This window comes from Entelurus aequoreus, linkage group LG12, assembly GCF_033978785.1.
Source record: "Entelurus aequoreus isolate RoL-2023_Sb linkage group LG12, RoL_Eaeq_v1.1, whole genome shotgun sequence".
Lineage (NCBI taxonomy): Eukaryota > Metazoa > Chordata > Actinopteri > Syngnathiformes > Syngnathidae > Entelurus > Entelurus aequoreus.
In genome coordinates this window covers 55,769,159-55,775,497 of record NC_084742.1, presented here as the reverse complement: position 1 = coordinate 55,775,497, position 6,339 = coordinate 55,769,159, and positions in this window count along the sequence as shown.

Below are 6,339 nucleotides of genomic sequence, written 5' to 3'. Positions count from 1 at the left end.
TTACACACTCTATATAAGCCACACCCACTGGATTTTTACACACTATATATAAGCCACACCCACTGAATTTTTACACACTATATATAAGCCACACCCACTGAATTTTTACACACTATATATAAGCCACACCCCCTGAATTTTTACACACTATATATAAGCCACACCCACTGAATTTTTTCAGTAGAAAACACATATTTTCCATATATAAGCCGCACCGGACTATAAGCCGCATATCGCCATAATTTCCACATTTTTCAACCAATTCAAACCATTCAACACATTCAAATAATCCTGGAAATTCAGACAACTATTTTTCCATGTTCAAAAAAATTCCAGGATTTTCCAGAATTCCTGGTTTTCCAAAGCCCTATTTCCACCCGTTTTTCTGTCGACTACTCCTCCCACATTTTTCAACGCATTTCAACCGTTCCACCATCAAAACATTCTTCTAATCAGGACAAAAAGCGAAGTTGCTTTTTGAAATGGAAAAATTCCAAGTTTTCCCGAAGTTCCAGGACTTCTTTAATACTATTTCTCAATTAAAAATGTTACTACTTCAACATTTCTCGACCGTTTTGAGAAATTCCAAAAATTCCCAGAATTCCAGGTTTTCTGGCCATTTAAAAAAAAAATCTACACCATTTCCACATCAACCAATTCAAACCATTCTACCTTCAACACATTTCACCATTCTGGAAATTCAACTTCCCTTTTTCCAAGTTCAAAACAATTCCAGGATTTTCCAGAATTCCTCATTTTCCAAAGCCCTATTTCCACCCTTTTTTCTGGCGACTACTCCTCCCACATTTTTCAACCCACTTCAACCGTTCCACCATCAAATCATTATTCTTAATCCGGTTTCCGTTTTCCCGAAATTCAGGAATTTCGTAATACTATATCTCAATTACAAATGTTAATACTTCAACATTTCCCGACCGATTTAAAAAAAAATGTCAACACCAACCATTTCAACTAAATTAGACCATTCAAGTCTTTTAACATTTTCCCAAAAAATTACCACTTTTCCTGAAATTCCCAAATTTCCATGAAATTCCAATTGAAATGAATGGACATTTTTTTAAAGTTCCACAATTCCCAAAATTTTTTAAAAATCAAATTCAAACCGTTCCAGCTTCCAAATATTCAGCCTGTTAAGGAATTATGTGCTCCTCTTCAATAATTCAAAAAAAAAATCCCGGATATCCGAAAATTTCCAGTTTTTAGGGACATTTTCCCCATTCAAAATGCATTATCCATTTTTCAAACTTCCACAATTTCCACATTTTTCAACCGATTCAAACAATTCCACTTTAAACACATTCAATTCATCCTGGAAATTCAAACAACAATTTTTCCACGTTCAAAAAATTTCCAGGAATTCCTGTTTTTTCCTAACCTTATTTCCAACCTTTTTGTGCAATGAATGCTTTCACATTTTTCAACCCATTTCAACCCACTGTCAAAACATTCCTCTTAGTCAGGACAAAAAAAATTGGTTTAAGAACTTGAAAAATTCCCGGTTTTCCCGAAATTCCGTAATACCATTTCTCGATTGAAAAACTGTTACTACTTCATAATTTCTTGACCGACTTAAACAATTCCAACACCAACAATTCAGCTCATTCAGGACATTCATTTTCTTAATAATTTCCCCAAAAATCCCGCTTAACCCCAAATTCCCAATTTCCAGGAAGTTCCCAAATTTTTCAAATTTTTCAACTTCTTCAAACCATTCCAACATCAACACATTCCACTCATCCTGGACATTCATACTACCCATTTTGCCTCAAATTTCCAGGAATTCCTGTTATTACCTTATTTCCAACCTTTTTCGTTTGACTACGGATTTTCCTTTTTTTCATCACATTTCAACTGTTCCACCGTCAAAACATTTGTCTTAGTCAGGACAAAAAACAAGTTGGTTAAGAACTACAAACATTCCCGGTTTCCCGAAATTCCAGGAATTCCATAATACAATTTCTCAATTAAAAAACTGTTACTAATTGAGCATTTCTTGACCGATTTTAAAAATTCCAACACCAACCAATTCAGCTCATTCAGAACATTCATTGCTCCTAATCATTTTCACAAAAAATCCCGCTTTTTCCAAAATTTCCAAATTTCCAGGAAGTTCCCAAATTTTTCAACTCATTCAAACCATTCCAACATCAACCCATTCCACTCATCCTGCAAATTCAAACTATTATTTTTCCAAGTACAAAACAATTCCAGGAATTCCCAGAATTCCCGTTTTTTCAAACAATATTTTCACCCTTTATTTTGTCGACTATTCCTTCCACATTTTTCAACCGATTCAAACAATTCCACCTCAAACACATTAAATTCATCCTGGAAATTCAAACAACCATTTTTCCACGTTCAACAAATTTCCAGGAATCCTGTTTTTTCCTAACCTTATTTCCAACCTTTTGAGTGCAATGACTTCTTTCACATTTTTCAACCCATTTCAACCCACTGTCAAAACATTCCTCTTAGTCAGGACAAAAAAAAAATTGGTTTAAGAACTTCAAAAATTTCCCGGCTTTCCGAAATTCTGTAATACCATTTCTCGATTGAAAAACTGTTACTACGTCATCATTTCTTGACCTATTTAAACAATTCCAACACCAACCAAAGCTCATTCAGGAAATTCATGCTCCTAATCATTTTCCAAAAAATCCCACTTTTTCCCAAATTCCCAAATTTCCAGGAAGTTCCCAAATTTTTCAAACCTATTCAAACCATTCCAACATCAACACATTCCACTCATCCTGGACATTCAAACTACCCATTTTGCCACTTTCCACAAATTTCCAGGAATTCCTGTTATTACCTTATTTCCAACCTTTTTTGTTTGACTGCGGCTTTTTCCTTTTTTCATCACATTTCAACAGTTCCACCGTCAAAACATTTTTCTTAGTCAGGACAAAAAAACCAAGTTGGTTTAAGAACTACAAACATTCACGGTTTCCCCAAAATTCCAGGAATTCCATAATACAATTTCTCAATTAAAAAACTGTTACTAATTCATCATTTCTTGACCGATTTTAACAATTCCAACACCAACCAATTCAGCTCATTCAGGACATTAATTTTTTTTTCAATCCTGCTTTTCCTCAAATTCCAAATTTCCAGGAAGTTACCAAATTTTTCAACCTATTCAAACCATTCAGACATCAACACATTCCACTCATCCTGGACATTCAAACTACCCATTTGGCCACTTTCCACAAATTTCCAGGAATTCCTGTTATTACCTTATTTCCAACCTTTTTCGTTTGACTACGGCTTTTCCTTTTTTCATCACATTTCAACTGTTCCACCGTCAAAACATTTTTTCTTAGTCAGGACAAAAAAAACAAGTCGGTTTAAGAACTACAAACATTCACGGTTTTCCCGAAATTCCAGGAATTCCAAAATACAATTTCTCAATTAAAAAACTGTTACTAATTCAGCATTTCTTGACCGATTTAAACAATTCCAACACCAACCAATTCAGACCATTAATGATCTTAATCAATTTAAAAAAAATCCCGATTTTCCCCAAATTCCGAAATTTCCAGGAAGTTTCCCAAATGTTTTTACTTATTCAAACCATTCCAACATCAACACATTCCACTCATCCTGGACATTCAAACTACCCATTTTGCCACGTTCAACAAATTTCCAGGAATTCCTGTTATTACCTTATTTCCAACCTTTTTCGTTTTGACTACGGCTTTTTTCCTTTTTTTATCACATTTCAACTGTTCCAGTCAGGACAAAAAAACAAGTCGGTTTAAGAACTACAAACATTACCGGTTTTCCCGAAATTCCAGGAATTCCATAATACAATTTTGCAATTAAAAAACTGTTATTAATTCAGCATTTATTGACCAATTTTAAAAATTCAACACCAACCAATTCAGCTCATTCAGGAAATTCGTGCTCCTAATCATTTTCCAAAAAATCTCGCTTTTTCCCAAATTCCCAAATTTCCAGGAAGTTCCCAAATTTTTTCAACCTATTCAAACCATTCCAACATCAACACATTCCACTCATCCTGGACATTCAAACTACCCATTTTGCCACTTTCCACAAATTTCCAGGAATTCCTGTTATTACCTAATTTCCAACCTTTTTCGTTTGACTACGGCTTTTTCCTTTTTTCATCACATTTCAACTGTTCCACCGTCAAAACATTTTTTCTTAGTCAGGACAAAAAAACAAGTTGGTTTAAGAACTACAAACATTCACAGTTTTCCCGAAATTCCAGGAATTCCAAAATACAATTTCTCAATTAAAAAACTGTTACTAATTCAGCATTTCTTGACCGATTTAAACAATTCCAACACCAACCAATTCAGACCATTAATGATCTTAATCAATTTTTAAAAAATCCAGATTTTCCCCAAATTCCCAAATTTCCGGGAAGTTCCCAAATGTTTTTACTTATTCAAACCATTCCAACATCAACACATTCCACTCATCCTGGACATTCAAACTACCCATTTTGCCACGTTCAACAAATTTCCAGGAATTCCTGTTATTACCTTGTTTCCAACCTTTTTCGTTTGACTACGGCTTTTTCCTTTTTTCATCACATTTCAACTGTTCCAGTCAGGACAAAAAAACAAGTCGGTTTAAGAACTACAAACATTACCGGTTTTCCCGAAATTCCAGGAATTCCATAATACAATTTTGCAATTAAAAAACTGTTATTAATTCAGCATTTATTGACCAATTTTAAAAATTCCAACACCAACCAATTCAGCTCATTCAGAACATTCATGCTCCTAATCATTTTCAGAAAAAATCCCGCTTTTTCCAAAATTTCCAAATTTCCAGGAAGTTCCCAAATGTTTCAACTCATTCAAACCATTCCAACATCAACACATTCCACTCATCCTGCAAATTCAAACTATTATTTTTCCAAGTACGAAACAATTCCAGGAATTCCCAGAATTCCCGTTTTTTCAAACCATATTTTCACCCTTTATTTTGTCGACTATTCCTTCCACATTTTTCAACCGATTCAAACAATTCCACCTCAAACACATTAAATTCATCCTGGAAATTCAAACAACCATTTTTCCACGTTCAACAAATTTCCAGGAATTCCTGTTTTTTCCTAACCTTATTTCCAACCTTTTTAGTGCAATGACTTCTTTCACATTTTTCAACCCATTTCAACCCACTGTCAAAACATTCCTCTTAGTCAGGACAAAAAAAAAAATTGGTTTAAGAACTTCAAAAATTTCCCGGCTTTCCCGAAATTCTGTAATACCATTTCTCGATTGAAAAACTGTTACTACGTCATCATTTCTTGACCGATTTAAACAATTCCAACACCAACCAATTCAGCTCATTCAGGAAATTCATGCTCCTAATCATTTTCCAAAAAATCCCACTTTTTCCCAAATTCCCAAATTTCCAGGAAGTTCCCAAATTTTTCAACCTATTCAAACCATTCCAACATCAACACATTCCACTCATCCTGGACATTCAAACTACCCATTTTGCCACTTTCCACAAATTTCCAGGAATTCCTGTTATTACCTTATTTCCAACCTTTTTCGTTTTACTACGGCTTTTTCCTTTTTTCATCACATTTCAACAGTTCCACCGTCAAAACATTTTTCTTAGTCAGGACAAAAAAACCAAGTTGGTTTAAGAACTACAAACATTCACGGTTTCCCCAAAATTCCAGGAATTCCATAATACAATTTCTCAATTAAAAAACTGTTACTAATTCATCCGATTTTAACAATTCCAACACCAACCAATTCAGCTCATTCAGGACATTAATTTTTTTTTTCAATCCTGCTTTTCCTCAAATTCCCAAATTTCCAGGAAGTTACCAAATTTTTCAACCTATTCAAACCATTCAGACATCAACACATTCCACTCATCCTGGACATTCAAACTACCCATTTGGCCACTTTCCACAAATTTCCAGGAATTCCTGTTATTACCTTATTTCCAACCTTTTTCGTTTGACTACGGCTTTTCCTTTTTCCATCACATTTCAACTGTTCCACCGTCAAAACATTTTTTCTTAGTCAGGACAAAAAAACAAGTCGGTTTAAGAACTACAAACATTCTCGGTTTTCCCGAAATTCCAGGAATTCCATAAAACAATTTCTCAATTAAAAAACTGTTAGTCATTCAGCATTTCTTGACTGATTTTAACAATTCCAACACCAACCAATTCAGCTCATTCAGGACATTATTATTATTTTTTAATCCTGCTTTTCCTCAAATTCCCAAATTTCCAGGAAGTTACCAAATTTTTCAACCTATTCAAACCATTCCAACATCAACACATTCCATTCATCCTGGACATTTAAACTAACACTT